Consider the following 17,023-nt stretch of genomic DNA (forward strand, 5'->3'; position numbering starts at 1 on the left):
CTTTTCTCCCTAGGTTAACATAGGCTTTTTGCTAATCCTTGGTAGCTTGTATATCTTGCTTGATGGTTTTGACTTATTCACCCATCTCTTCAAGCATCTTCTTAGAAGCTTCAACCTTCAAGGTAGGGTCAAAGAAGTTTAGCAGAGTTAGGCATTCTTGCCCAGATAGAGCTTGAAATGGGGTCATCTAAATGCTCTGATGATAGGACGCATTGTAAGAAAATTTCACAAAAGGTAGATATTGTATCCACCATCAACAATATGCCCTAAGTATGTCTTCAATGACTTGGTTTACATGCTTTTTCTGCCTAACCATCAGTTTGAGGGTGATGATCTGTACACTTAAAACAAAGCTATGTATCAAGAGCTTCAAATAATCCCTTTTAAAAATGCGAAGTGAATAGAGAATCACGACTGCTGATAATTCTTTTTGGAAGTCCATGAAGTCTAAAGATTTCTTTGACAAATAATCTGGCAATATCTGAGACTTTGTAGCTGGTTTTGACAAGAATAAGGTGAATAAGCTTAGTCAACATTTCCACAATTACCATGATCGAGTTGCATCCTCCTTGAACTGAGGGTAATCCAACTACAAAATCCATACTAATGAATTCCCATTTCATCTGAGAAATATCAAGTGGTTGTAGCTTTCTGGCAGCTTAACTCGTTTGGCTCTTATTCATTGGCAACTCAAGCATTTGGTTACGTATTTAAGTATGCCACTTTTGAGCTTCTCCTAATGATAGTGTTTCCTAACTACATTGATAGTTTTGGCATAGCCAAGATATCCTGAAAATGGGAAATCATGAGCTTCCCATAGTATCTTCTTCTTAAGTTCTTGACTTGAAGGAATACATAATCTTGTCCTGAAAAGTAGATAGGTCCTTCACCAACAGAGAAGTTAAGATACTTTGTCTTAAGCTTAGAATTTTATTTTTTATTCTGAATTCCTTCAGCATTTGCTGATATTTGGGATCATTATTCTCCTTCTCCTTGGCTAGCTTGATGATGGGATTGTTAGGCATTGATATCATTGTAGCTGGTGTTTGAGCTCTAAGAGGTTCCTTTGAGAGAAGTGCATTGAGAAATGATTTGCAGCTTAAAGTATCTATAATTACATTCTCTTTTCCCGATCTATATTTGACCTCAAAATCATACTCTTGCAAGACTTCGATCTACCGACATTGCCTCATATTTAGATCTGGTTAAGTGAAGATTCATTTAAGACTTTTATGGTCGGTTACTAGTGAGAATTTCTTCCCAAGTAGATAATGTCTCCATAACTTAAGAGCGTGGATAATTGCAAGTAATTCCAGGTCATGAGTAGCATAATTTCTCTCGTGAGTCTTCACTTTTCTAGAGGAATATGCTATTGGATGTCATTCCTGCATGAGTACACATCCCAAGGCAAGAGAACTTGCATCAGTTCACCACTTCGAATTCTTTGCTTAGACGAGTAGTTTTGAGGATTGAGATTGTGACTAAGCTAATTAGCTTCAGCTTGTCAAAGCTAGAATGTTCATCTTGGGTCCATTCAATGGCAACTTGCTTCTTGTGTAGGTCAGTGAGGGATGTAGCAATCAAGTCATAATTCTTGATGAAGGCGCGATACCATCCTGTAACGTGTCCACTTGTTCCCTTCAAGACACGTCTTAGCAGTCCATCGGAAAGAAGATCTAGAAAAATCCACCCGGCACTCCCATGGAATGTTACATGGTTTGCAATCTAGAACTTCCCGTGTCTGCCACGTAGCAGAAGTATTCTGGCCGTTCCCACTTAGGATCAACCTCAATCAGGGTTTCCCCTAATGATCATTTCCTAAACGGCAACTAGCGTCGAATCCCAAGCAAACTACTTTACGTAGAAATGACAAGGCAGAAGCAGATTCACGCTGCACTTGGTTCAAGGAGAATGGGAAACAAGAGGGATGCAAAGCTCGACCTCTCTGCCATAAGGCATAGCCCCATTCCATTCCCCTAAAATAGCATAAATCGGGTTTATTATAACTTAGACTCTAGGTCAGCGCCCTTGCTATTCATTTCCTTTGAAACGATCTTCTTGCTGTCCATCATGATTGAGAAAAGTTCCCGACCAACCGGGACCACCCATCCGTAGGACGGACCCATGGCCACATCCACCACACTTTCCTCAGGTTATTTTAGTTTTCTAATTACCTACCACATTTAGTTGGACAAGCATCAAGCAGCTTCCTTAATTAGCTCGTTAGGCAGGGATTCCTTCACGTAATCTTAGCATTTGACATAGAAAAACAGTGTCAAAAAATTTCCTTTATATCACGTTATTTATCTTTGGAATACATTTATAAGTCCACCCCGTAGGCTTATCCAAAATCCGCCCGAAGGCTATATTCCAACAATCCACAGGGATTACTAATGCAAGATTCCGCCCGTAGACTACTATGCAGGCCTCGAGATCTAATCCCGAGTCACGTTGGCCTCTTGTGCAGGGCCCGGAAGGCGAGGGATTTACGACCAAAGCCCCCTCTGGCACCCAAGCATCCTCCTACTCCAAGTAGCACACAAAGGAGAGACCTCTCGTGGCGGGTTCGGTCCACCTTCCTGGCACGGTTAACAACCCCCTTGGTTAGGGTCAGGTAGACAGTCGGGGGTAACTGAGGCTGCCTCTCCCTTCAGGCCTTAACTTGAAGCATTAGATACCTTTTCAACCTTTAATTCCTTGAGCAAACAAAGCAAATAGTGCTCTTTAAACTGTTACAAGCACAATCATTTCCAGAGGTCGTTATTTGGCAAACTGCTAAGGAGTGAATCCTTCTCTCTGAATGCGTCCAGCACTCGATCCGGGATCAATTGCGACTTAGCAAGATCCCCAAGGGTTTGTTTGTTAACCCTTATGTCTTTGGGTTAGGGCCGTACCCTATTAACCCAACTTAACCAATGCCTTAAGTTCTATTAACAAAAAATATGTTGCTTCAAATTATTGATTGGTCTTTTTCTTCCAAGCATTTATCTAATCCCCTTATCTTGGTCACTTTTCCCAAGAAAGGTGCTATGTCAGGATGACTACTCATCCTCTTGCAAGATAAACTTGCGCAAGAATCTGCCAATCTCATTCCGAGGAATTGGCCATTCCCTTGTGATCAAACCACAAGATCATGCAACTCTGCAACTTATTGCACAAGTGTCGCATCTAATCCGTGGGACTATTTTTCCCATCAAACTGTGTCTTCTAATCACGAAATCATGATTAGATAGGAAATAGGGTTAGGGTGTCTTCATAACAATCCGTTCCTGATTCCACTAGGCTGACATTGTTGGTCCTAGGGTTCCAAATTCAAACTGAGTTTCACCTTTTTAGTGAGCGATCCTTAGGGTAGAAACCCTAGATCGTTTCTCACAAGTATGTCCTATTGTCCCTGCATTCCGTGAATGTGAGTAGGTCTTTTGATATGAGTTTCAATCTCGGCAATACGTGCAACTAAGTCACATCCTTAACATGCTAAACCCTAGTTAGCACTTGGGATATGTTGCATCAATTTAACCATTTCTAAGCGAATCCATTGTGGTTTAGGTGTTTAGGGTAAAACCATTATGATACCATTCTCATAAGCACACGATTCATTGGCTATGAATGATTATATTTACAAACCCTAGCCTTACCGGCTCAGCTCCAAGCACATGTTAAGTTACGACACAATTTCTATTGATCCTTCTAGAACATGCATTCAAGATTCCAGCTACTAAGCTTTAGGGTTTTATGTTAAAAAGAACCATGCAACCTTTTCCTAATTTTTCATTTATGAATGAACTATTCGTATGCTGAATGAGCATTACACAACCTTTTGTAACTACTTACGTAATTGATTTGAGTTTTATGCCAACTAACTAAAGTTTAATCTACTTCATGCAGCCCTGGAATCATTTCCATGCCTTGCAAATTCCTACGATTGTTAGCAATCTTCTTTAATGAATTTTTGCAAAGAAAGAGGTCTAATAATGCAACATGCGATTTTTTTCTTTCCATGCATAATCGAAGTGTACAACAATAAATTCGACTTTGTAAAGATAATCATTAGTTGATCTAAATTTGTTACTTTGTAATGCATAAAAACCACTTGCTAGGAATACATAGAGATCTTATGCTCTTTCTTTGTTTGTTTCATTGAAAAAAATACCAATGACCGAATTCTTTAATCGTGAGCTATTTCTTTTAAATTACCAAAAGTATTTCAATCGAAAAGTGCATCCTATTTCCATAAATGATCCATGCACAATTGAAATATTACGACGTAAATTAAAAATTAGGAAGACAACCTGGACTTGTGGTGAAATGTCCACATGGATGTTAGGAGATGATCCTCCTGCGGTTGCGCCTTGTGCCTTTTTAGGAGCCATCGAGACTTCGACCTTCTTGCCTTGGCCGCAGACTTATGATCTTGGCCCGTCTCCTTCGCACACGAAAATCCCTTTGAGATTCAGCTTCCTTGACCGATTGCACCATCTTTCGGAATCGGGCTTTAGAAGACCTTATAAGAGATTTTTTTTTGAATCTGTTAGTTTGAGTGAACTTAAGGGGAACCAACGGAAAAGAAGGTTTAAAACCTACTAATATGGCTTGTGTAGGAATGCAATGGGAGACCTTAAAAGACTTGTATGGGGGGAAATCCATGGAAATGACTTTGTGGAAATGCTAAGGGGAGGATTAAAAAGAAATGGGGGTTAAATAGCCTTGGAAATGCTATGAAAAAGGGCTTAAAAACCCGACTAGTATGAGCTTTATGGGGGATGCAAGGGAAAGGTTTAATTCCAAGGCTGCAATGGGAAAATGTCTTAATTCCAAGGGTTTAAAGACCGCTTTGTAGGGCCAATAAGAAAAGGTTTTAATATTAGCTATTGCGGATCCATAAGAAGGGGGAAAAAGAACCCGGATATGGTGGGGATTTTCGGGATGCAAGGGGAAAAAGGGTGCTTAAAAACCCGGGGGTAATAAAAACCCGCTTGAGAGGGCAATAGGAAAGGGGCCACAGGAAGGGGTTAATTCCCGGGGTAAATGGGCTTTTAAAGGGGCTTGGGTGGAACCCCACAAGAAGGGGGGCTTGGAGGAGACCCTTAGAAGCTTTCAAGAAGCTTCTTGAAGCTTGGGAAGGCGTGGTATAACCATGTGGAGGGAAGAGGAAGCCATCGATTTGGCAGCTGGTGGCATCATGCGGTAGCTTCACAAGCTCATGTTTATCTTCTTCACACTGAATTCAGCAGTGCCCTCCTCTTCCACACCTTGGCACGGTGGTTGGCGGCTCCTTCCACAATCGGGCGGCTTACTCTACTCCTCCTTCACTAACTTCCTCAACTTCCCCCCCTCTCCGATAGCCTCCCGATTCCCTCTATTACCATAGTTTGGCGCAGTACGACTTAGCTTCCCCCCCCTTCTCCACCCCTTTGAGGGGGGTATTTATAGGAAGAGGGGGCAAGGCCTCCCTCCCCCCATGTGGTGACCACATGCAGTCTCTCCTCTCCACCTCTCCTATTTCCCAATATAGCCCCCATCCTCTTCCTTCACCCACGCTTCGGCTGGGGGAAGAGGATTAAAAAAATTTGCATTCAATCCAATATTATCCTCTTGATCTCCTCCCAAGAGGAGGTTCTCATATACGGGTTTCATTAAACCATGTCTCGTTTGGCCAGTGGAGAGTGTATTATTTAAAGACCAAACTGTCCGTAACCACAATGCCAGCATTGTGATTTGCCTGAGACTTCACATGGCCTCATAATATTTTCAACATAAATATTACATTCTCTCCCCCTTGGAGGAATTGAGATGTCCTCATCTCGAGATAAATTGGGGATATTGATGGTTGAGAGTGCTTTCATCCATCCAAGTGCATCCTCCTCGGGATAATCTTTCCATTGGACGAGGCATTCTCTCAAGGTTTTGGATCTCAGTTGTCTCTACCTAACATCTAAGATCCTGTCAGGCCGTAGTTCAAGGACTCCTTGACTAGGCATTACAACTTGTTGGTCATCAAGTACATGACTAGGATTTGGTACATACTTCCTCAATAGGTTGATATGGAATACATTAGGAACCTTTAGGTTCTCAGGGAGTTGCAGTCTATAAGCATTAGGTCCTAAGCACTTGAGGATCTTGTATGGTCCATAATACCTTGGAATTAGCTTCTTGCAATCTTCTAAGGATAGGGAACTCTTCTTTGGGCGCATGCAAATGAAGACCATGTCTCCTTCTTCGAAGATTCTATCTTGACGCTTCAAATCCGCATATGCCTTCTGTCTATCCTTGGCGGCTTGAATGTCCTGTCTTATTAACTTTACTTGGTCATCCATCTCTTCCAACATCTGCCTAGAAGCTTCAACCCTCAAGGTTGGATCTGAGAAGTTTAGAGGACTTCGACAGTCATGACCGTACAATGCTTGAAATGGGGTCATCTAAATGCTTTGTTGATAAGAAGCATTGTAGGCAAATTCAACCAAATGCAAGTATTGAATCCACCTTTTTGGTTTACAACAGCAGTGTGCCCTTAGCATATCCTCAATGACTTGATTGACTCACTCTGTTTGGCCATCAGTTTGGGGATGGTAAGCTGTGCTAAAATAGAGTTGAGTCCTAATGGCTTCAAATATAGTTCTCCAGAAGTGTGATGTGAAGAGAGAATCACGATCACAAATGATTCTTCTGGGTAGCCCATGTAGCTTGAATATCACCTTGATAAACAACCTTGCAATTTCTGAGGCTTTATAGTTTGTCTTTACTGGAATAAGATGTGCAACCTTAGTAAGCATGTCAACGAAAACCAAGATGGAGTTGTATCCTCCCTGAACTTGGGGTAGGCCAACGACAAAGTCCATACTGATGAATTCCCATTTCATTTGGGGAATGTCGAGTGGTTGTAACTTTCATGGCATTTTGACATGTTCGGCTTTGATACGTTGACAAGACAAACACTTAGTGACATATTTGAGAATGTCACCTTTAAGACTCTCCCAATAGTAGCTCTTCCTAACTGCATTGAGAGTCTTGGCATAGCTAGGATGTCCTGAGAAAGGGGAATCATGAGCTTCCCACATTATCTTCTCTTTAAGTGACTGGCTTGCCGGTATACATACTCTCATTCTGTAGTAGACAAGTCCACTATTGATAGAGAATTCATGATACTTAGCTTGTAGCTTTTGGTCTTGGTCCTTGATAGAGATTTCCCTTAGCATCTTTTGATAGGTTGGATCATGGCATGCTTCCTCTCTAGCTAGCTCAAGTTTTGGATTGCTTGGCATGGATACCTTTGTGGCTAGAGATCTAGCTGTTGATGGATTTTGCAAGATTAATGAGTTAAGGAATGCCTTGCGACTGAGTGCATCGGCAACTACATTCTCCTTTCCTGGTTGGTACTTGATTTCAAAGTCATACTCCTCTAACACTTCAATCCACCGACGTTGCCTCATGTTGGGCTTGTTCTGAGTAAAGATCCACTTGAGACTTTTATGATCAGTCACACTAGTGTAAACTTGTTACCCAAGAGGTAGTGTCTCCAAAGCTTTAGGGCATGGATGACAGCTAATAGTTCTAGATCATGGGTAGCATAATTCTTCTCATGGCTCTTTAGTTTCCTTGAAGAGTATGCTATAGGGTGACCTTCCTACATGAGCACACATCCTAAGGCAAGTGTGCTAGCATCAATTACTACCTCGAAATCCTTTATTGAGGTCTGGAAGTTTTAGGATAGGTGTTGATACCAAACTTTGCTTCAATCTATCAAAGCTAGTTTGTTTGGCAGTTGACCATGCAATAGACGTTTGCTTTTTTAGTAAGTCTATCAGAGGTGCTGCAATCAAAGCATAGTTTTTTATGAAGACCCTATACCATCTTGTCAATCCAAGAAAACTATGTATTTCTTTGACAGTTGTTGGTATTGGCCATCCTAGAGCATCTCTTACTTTGGCCAGATCCACTCAGATTCCTTCTGCTGATACAATGAATCCCAGATATTCAATCTGACGTATGAAGAATGCACATTCCTTCATCTTGGCATACAGCTTGTGTGACCTCATTGTCTCAAGGACAATCCGAAGTTGGGGTTCATGATCTTCTTCCTGTTTAGAATAGACTAAAGTTTCGTCGAAGAAGACGAGTACAAAGTCATCAAGATATGGCCTAAAGATATCCTACATTAACCTCTTGAAGGTGGCAAGCGCATTCGTAAGCCCGAATGACATAACTAGGGACTCAAAGTGTCCATATCTTGTGTTGAAGGCCGTCTTTGGGATATCTTCCTCCTTGATCCTTATCTGATAGTAATCAGACCTGAGATCAATCTTGGAGAAGATCTTCGCACCCTGAAAACGATCAAGAAGCTCATCTATTCTAGGAATAGGGTACTTGTTCTTGACAGCTGATTGATTCAACCCTCTGTAATCAATACACGGTCGCAACGTTCCATCTTTTTTTTTCTGGAATAGTACTGGAGCTCCCCATGGTGAACTGCTAGGATGGATGTAGCCCTGATCTAATAGTTGCTTGAGTTGTTCTTTCAGCTCAATTGCTTCTGGGATGGACATTCTATAAGGTCTCTTTGCAATTGGCGTAGCTCCTGGCACTAGCTTGATCTTATGATCCACTTCTCTTTGAGGCGGGAGTTCTGTTAACTCTTCAGGAAATACGTCCGCGTATTCCTTTAGCCATGAAGGTTCTTCACTAGACTCCTGCTTTTGATCTAACTTATTGAGTTTAATCAAGTAGACAGGTAGTCCCTTTCTAACTCCCTTTATAATCCGAGATGCTTTGGCCAATTGAATTTTTGGCTTTCTAGCCTCACCTTGAGTTGTGACCAATTCCCCTTCAGAGTTCTAAAAGGAAATTTGGCCCTTTCCACAATGAATGAGGGCGTCTTTAGGTTTAAGCCAATCCATTCCGAGTAGACACTCATGGATACCTAAGTTCATGACTTTGAATTTGACCGAAGTCGTCTTTCCTCCCAGAAAGAATTTCACATTACATTACATATCTACTTCAGCCTTTAGCCAAGTGACCAAATCACTTTACTTCTTTATCAATATTCACAGTCAAGACAATCATTGATAAAAAGAAGTCTTATTCCATTCATTTGGGCATAGCCCTTTCGAGGTACAATTATTTCTTGGGGCGATGGAACAAGTTGATACATTAGTTCGAGGAGAATAAGATGTTGTTGCATTCAGCTACAGGAACTGAGTAGTAGTACGGATTGGGGTCATTGATTTTCAGGAATCGATAGGTCATTGGAAGATTAGGGTATCTTTTCCTTTGATATCCGTTCTTCTCATGACTTCCCAACACCTTGATTCGGTCGACAGGCATTACTCGAATCACTTCCCCGTACACATACTTATTCTAATTAACCCTTCGACCTCCGACATGTAGGGTCGCATTTGCGTGAGCCTCAATAAAGACGAACAGCTTCACGATCTTTAAGTCCTCCATCCACTTGATTCTCTTCAAGTTAATTTGAAGGTACGAAGGTCGAGATCCAATCCTCGAGTCACGTTGACCTCTTGTGCAGGGCCCAGAAGGTGAGGGATTTACGGCCAGAGCCCCCCTGGCACCCAAGTGTCCTCCTGCTCCAAGTAGCACTCAACGGAGAGACCTCTTGCGGCGAGTTCGGTCCACCTTCCGTGCATGGTTAACAACCCCCTTGGTTAGGGTCAGGCAGACAGTCGGGGGTAACTGAGGCTGCCTCACCCTTTAGGCCTTAACCTGAAGCATTAGATATGTTTTCAACCTTTAAATCCTTGAGCAAACAAAGCAAACAGTGCTCTTTAAACTGTTACAATCACAATCATTTCCAGAGCTCGTTATTTGTCCAATTGCTAAGGAGTGAATCCTTCTCTCCGAATGCATCCAGCACTCGATCCGGGATCAATTGCGACTTGGGAAGATCCCCAACGGTTTGTTTGTTAACCCTTATGTCTTTGGGTTAGGGCCGTACCCTATTAACCCAACTTAACCAATGCCTTAAGTTCTATTAACACAAAATATGTTGCTCCAAATTATTGATTGGTCTTTTTCTTCCAAGCATTTATCTAATCCCCTTATCTTGGTCACTTTTCCCAAGAAAGGTGCTATGTCAGGATGACTACTCATCCTCTTGCAAGATAAACTTGCGCAAGAATCTGCCAATCTCATTCTGAGGAATTGGCCATTCCCTTGTGATCAAACCACAAGATCATGCAACTCTGCAACTTGTTGCACAAATGTCGCATCTAATCTGTGGGACTATTTTTTCCATCAAACGACGTCTTCTAATCACGAAATCATGATTACATAGGAAACAGGGTTAGGGTGTCTTCATAACAATCCATTCCTGATTGCACTAGGCCGACATTGTCGGTCCTAGGGTTCCAAATTCAAACCGAGTTTCATATTTTTAGCGAGCGATCCTTAGGGTAGAAACCCTAGATCGTTTCTTGCAAGTATGTCCTATTGTCCCTGCATTCTGTGAATGTGAGTAAGTCTTTCAGTATGAGAGTTTCAATCTCGGCAATACGTGCGACTAAGTCACGTCCTTAACATGCTAAACCCTAGTTAGCACTTGAGATATGTTGCATCGATTTAACCATTTCTAAGTGAATCCATTGTGGTTTAGGTATTTAGGGTAAAACCATTACGATACCATTCTTGTAAGCACACGATTCATTGGCTATGAATGATTAGATTTACAAACCCTAGCTTTACCGGCTAAGCTCCAAGTGCATGTTAAGTTACGACACAATATCTATTGATCCTTCTAGAACATGCATTCAAGATTCTAGCTACTAACCTTTAGGGTTTTATGTTAAAACAAACCATGCAACCTTTTCGTAATTTTTCATTTATGAATGAACTATTCGTATGCTGAATGAGCATTACACAACCTTTTGTAACTACTTACATAATTGATTTGAGTTTTATGCCAACTGACTAAAGTTTAATCTACTTCATTCAGCCCTGGAATCATTTCCATGCATTGCAAATTCCTACGATTGTTAGCAATCTTCTTTAATGAATTTTTGCGAAGAAAGAGATGTCTAATAATGCAACATGCGATTTTTTTCTTTCCATGCATAATCGAAGTGTACAACAATAAATTCGACTTTGTAAAGATGATCATTAGTTGATCTAAATTCGTTACTTTGTAATGCATAAAAACCACTTGCTAAGAATACATAGAGATCTTATGCTCTTTCTTTGTTTGTTTCATTGAAAAAAATACCAATGACCGAATTCTTCAATCGTGAGCTATTTATTTTAAATTAGCCAAAGTATTTCAATCGAAAAGTGCATCCTATTTCCATAAATGATCCATGCACAATTGAAATATTACGACGTAAATTAAAAATTAGGAAGACAACCTAGACTTGTGGTGAAATGTCCACATGGATGTTAGGAGATGATCCTCCTGCGGTTGCGCCTTGTGCCTTTTTAGGAGCCATCGAGACTTCGACCTTCTTGCCTTGGCCGCAGACTTATGATCTTGGCCCGTCTCCTCCACATGCGAAACTCCCTTTGAGATTCAGCTTCCTTGACCAATTGCACCGTCTTTCGGAATCGAGCTTTAGAAGACCATATAGGCTTGTGGGAGTTGCAATAGGAAAGATAATTTTTTTTAAATCCGGCGGTTCAAGTGAACTTAAGGGGAACCAACAGAAAAGAAGATTTAAAACCTACTAATATGGCTTGTGTAGGAATGCAATGGGAGACCTTAAAAGACTTGTATGGGGGAAAATCCACAAAAATGACTTTGTGGAAATGCTAAGGGGAGGATTAAAAAGAAACAGGGGTTAAATAGCCTTGGAAATGCTATGAAAAAGGGCTTAAAACCCTAACTAGTATGAGCTCTATGGGGGAGGCAAGGGAAAGGTTTAATTCTTGAGGATGCAAGGGAAAAAGTTCTTAATTCCAAGGGCTTATAGACCGCTTTGTAGGGCCAATGAAAAAAGGTTTTAATATTGGCGATTGTAGATCCATAAGAAGGGGGAAAAAGAACCCGGCTATAATGGGGATTTTCGGGATGCAAGGGGAAAAAGGGTGCTTAAAAACCTGGGGGTAATAAAAACCCGCTTGAGAGGGCAATAGGAAAGGGGCTATAGGAAGGGGTTTAGAAACCCGGTGTCAAAGGGTTTTCAAAAGCAAAGTCGCCACCACAGAGGACCTTGACTAATTTCAGGATAGAAGATCAATCAAGCGAGATCACGATTCAATTTGAAAGAAGGTCACCTCAATTTTGGATAATGGCCCTATAATAAACTTGTTCAAGCCTTTTGGTCTCTTGAATATGGCAAATAGACCTGAATGTATGCAATACTAGTTGCACTTCACCCGTTTGATTACAACCCTGTTCAACATCAACAACTTCAACTTCATAAAAAAAACAAATCTGATTTATAAATTGGATGCTCAAAAACTAAATTCCTTCACGTCCCTTCTTGCTATTTCAGAGAGGAACACTCTGCAGGTTATTTGCTGATCAGTATTGTATAGGAAGCACCAAGATAATCTGTATACTGAAGACTAGACTCTTGCTATACACATCGCAACAAGTATGGGCAATGTGATCCTATAGAAGTAAAGCCTCAGTTGCAATCCCACTCTACCTCAAAGTGAGAGAGAGTCCTTGAAAATAACCAAGGAGTAAGCATTCTGCTGAAAAATGTAGAACATAATTATAATTATCTATAAGAATTGCACTAAACAACCAACCCATTAGTACTCTTGATCCTCCACAATCAACCGGCTTAAGCATGAAAGATGCTCCAGTCCCATTACAGCCAAATCTTGGCAATCCTTGTCTTCACATCAAAGAGATGAACTCAACATATCACTCTGTTTGATTAAAACTTGCAACATCTCCTTAAAAGCAGTCTGCACATGGACCATAGCAAATGAGCCTGCTCCAACATTAACACCAGGCCATAAAGGATCGTCAATCCATAGCGCAACATGTCTATCATTTCGAGCAAAGAAACCACCAGGACTTCCATTAAGTCCTTTTAGAACAATCTTCTCACGGGATAAATCCAGCTGAAAACCAAATGTTTGAAGAAATCCAAGAAGCAAAGTTCCCAGATATGGTGAGCCACCTGAATTCCAAAGAGACAACACCCTCTCAATGACATCAGCTGCCCTTCTTACATAATGCTCACCAAGACTCTGGGTGCTCAAATCACCACTTGAGCCACTAAAACTACAATTTGAACTCTGAGCCTCAAAGTCATCTGAGTAATCTGATGAACAAGATGCTAGTGAAGATGATGCTGATGGTGAACTAGGTGAATCACCCATGTTGGCATCTGGAAGGCCACCTCTAGAGATAGGCACTCAATGGAGCTAAAGCAGGTAGCTCTTGTATTTTTTGCAGCACATACTCACGAGCTGCACCTCCAGTATGCCTAGTCATAAAATTACCTATCCGTGGAGCTTGGTCTGCTGTGTCATAATATGTGTAGGGTCTCTCCCTCTGTGTCTGCATTTCTTGCTTTTTCTTCCCACCAGTCCTACCACACGCCCCAAAAAAGCCGCCCCTTTTTTTTACTAGAAAAGTGGCCCCCTTTTTAACCGCAAGCCTGGCAGCATGCAGTCACTCTGGCATTGCAGACACAGCTGCCTTTCGCACTTCCTCATGAAAGTAAAACTTCAAAAGAGGTACAAGTATAGGAGCAACCTGATCAATCCAGCGGAAAAAGCCTTCTTTCAGCTCCACTCCATAGCAACAAAGCATGTTGCAAGCTGTAGTATTTTCCTCTAATATGCTTGTCCGTATGTCGATCTTCTTTTCACCAATCATGATTGTGTCAACACTTTCATCATCAGAATCAATGCCATCATTCTCTGAGTCATCAGCATCTGTAATCGTTACATCAGGCTTAAGCTGTGCAGAGTTGAGAAGTGGGGCATGACAATATCCATGTAAGGCAGAAAATCCTGGCCCAAGCACTTGCAAAGCCTTGCCCATGCCTGAAGCATAAAACTTGTGGTCGGGTCGTCATCCTCCACATTTTCTGAGGTCCTCATTGTCACATTCAATTTCCTTGGTAGCAAAGTCGATGCTGGCCTCCACACTATCAACTGTAAGCATTCGCTTCTTATGCTCTGCATCAATTGTCACATCCCCAAATAATGAGGCAAGCAACGAATGCAGTATCTTGAAGCTGTTTTTATCAGTTTGCCATTGCCATTAACTTCCAATCCAGAAGTTGGGCATGCATTCAACTTCAAAATGATGGCAATAATGGAATCAACCACCATGTCAATGAGTGGATCTGAGACCCACTGCAAGACAACGAAATGTGAACCTTCCTGATTTATAGTGACTTTGTCATACACTCTTAGGGAGGGCATCTCTGCTTTTGACAACATCTCCACACTTTCATACATCTGTTGTATGCAGTGGCGTAAAACAAAAAATGCACCTTTGTAAGGAACTAACTGCTGCTGCATTACACTACCCATGGTCAAGTGAGTGTAAACATGTAAGTCCTCTGGAGCCATGAGCTGGTAGGTGAAACCTTTTCTCACAAATAGTCCACTCACTGAATCTCCCTCTTTGGGGGCTTCTCTGCTAGCCTGCCAATTGCCTTTGCTGTATTTTCTCCTTTGAAGAACATCTCTACAATCTGACAGTTTTTTGGGAACAAAACATTCACATTATGCTCTTGAAACTGAATCTGCAACTTGGCTTTTAAACGTTCCATTTCACTTGCCTCCCCATGAACTAGAATAATGTTAGGTAGTCTCAAATCATTCAAAAACGTACTCGTCTGATTAAAATCTGCATGTGTAGAGAAACATGTTTGAAAGAAAGCTGCACTTTTGTGCATCAGCATCTGGTAGGTTTTCGTACTTGGCATACATGTCAACTAGAGCATTACAGATAAGTTTCTCTTGCCCCAAACCCCTCTCCACTATACTACCCACGCAGAACAAAAATGCAAATACAACGACTAAGTATGTACAAAGTAACAAATGTCACACACACAATTTTTTGGTGGATTCCACACCTCGGATGCACAGCAGTACGACATCCACCCCCTCTGATCCTGTGCATCCCCCGGATGGGCCAACTACCCATTATCATTATCGTCAAGATCCACGAACAGATCAATCTCTTCATTGTATATTTTCGGTATATCAGCAAGATTATCTGTCATATCATCTGTCTCTTCTACTGGAGTTTCTTCTCGTTGCTCTTCTCTTGAAAATTCTTCTAATGCATAATCCTCATCATCTCTTTTCTTGAAAATCTTGATTCTTTTCCCTGTAATGGGCACTCTAACCACTGTCCCATCCAATTCTGTTAGCTCATATGTTGCATTGTCCAAGATATGTCTGACTATGTACGGCCCAAACCATCTTTTCACCATCTTCCGAAGAATCTGCAATAACTTTTTCAATTTCCTCATGGCTCTAGTGTGGCTCTCATCCCAAAAAAATTTCTACCCCTTTCGAAGTAGTAGATATAAACAATCTGCTATGTGTGCAAAATGGGGTATCCAAATCATGTAAAACACACAGGCTCCAATAAATATCCGTGCCTTTGAAGTGGTAGAACAATACTCTGTAATCTTGCCTATAGCATCCACCTTCTCAGGTGAAGGTTTCTTGCCATAATACCCACACATATGTCCAACAATGACAACCTCATTTACTCCAAAAACAGATTTTTGCCCTGATAGTGTCAAGTTCACTTCTTCTAACTTGGCCAAAATCTTTTCACAAGCTGAAATATGAATAGCCACCACAAAGTATCTGCATCCCTGCTCATTTAGACTCTCATTCTTCTCTTCTTCTGCACACCCCTTAATGGGCACATCATCCAAGAAAGGCATGGTAAGCTGAGGTATATACTCACGAAGGACCTTATGCATGGCATTCATCATATGCGCAACAGAATTAGTGGCACCTTGAGGCAAGGTACACATCCTGACAAGCCCAATAGGAGTTCTCATAGTGGTTATGTCCCTGCTTTCCAAAGCCAATTGAAATTGATCATATCCCGAATACAAGTCACCTAAAGAATAGATGGCATGTCCAGCAAATGCTTCTACAAACTCATCCACAACTGGACCTATACCAAGATTCTGGATAGTAACTCTGTTTACTGGCTGCATGTCCTGTATAAATCGGAGAGTACCATTCTTCTTTGGAACCATAAACCACCTATTTGAGTATGGTGCAGATGACGGCTCTAGGATTCCCATCCCGATTTTCTCATTCAACAAGTCAATTAACTTTGGTAGGTGTGCCTTAGGCACTGGAATAGGTCAGAGGTTCCATGGAATATGAGGAATAGTAAAGATCACCATAGGGGCAATAATATCTAGATTCACACATCCAATCTCATGCGAGAAAAAAGCAAACCCTCTTCCATGTCGCTCAAGCATATCCTAAAAGCGTTGCTTCTCTGTGGGGTTCAAGAAATCACCATTTCCAATTTTTAATTCAGCAAGAGTCTCTGCTGAAAATTTATGGCCTATATGCTCTGGATTCCTCAAAATTGACTGTTTGGCAGCCCTCTCTATTTGCTGATCACTGTCAGGTGGAAGCGATACAGCTACCGGCTTCACCTTCTTATCCACAATCTTGTATTTTGTGTCAACCCTGGCTTCATTATGATCCTCTGCATTACTCAAATCTTGATATAAATCAACAATTCTGCACTCTGGTGGTTGAATATCCTCAGCCCTCTGCTCTATGGACTAGATAGGAACAGCCCTAAACTTTGGATGCTGAAATATTTTAGTAGTAAACTCTGTTGGCTAAATGTTTTCAGCCCTCTATGTCTCTGTAGGCTGATCATAATCAGCTGAAACTATGTTTGCTGAATTTCTTCAGCACTCAACACTTTTTGCCGAGTCACCTCAGCCCCTGACTCTATCTATGACACAAAATCTGAAATTTCATGAAACATGTCCAGGGACTACACTGATACATTACTGTGACAACTTTGCATATCAGCTTTCAGCATATTTTCCATCTGTGTCATCGTATCTGCACAAACCATACTATCATACATCCCATCTATATG

The sequence above is a fragment of the Lygodium microphyllum genome, chromosome 25, assembly GCF_053477565.2.
Source record: "Lygodium microphyllum isolate KBCC chromosome 25, Lygodium_microphyllum_v1.1.10, whole genome shotgun sequence".
Taxonomy (NCBI): domain Eukaryota; kingdom Viridiplantae; phylum Streptophyta; class Polypodiopsida; order Schizaeales; family Lygodiaceae; genus Lygodium; species Lygodium microphyllum.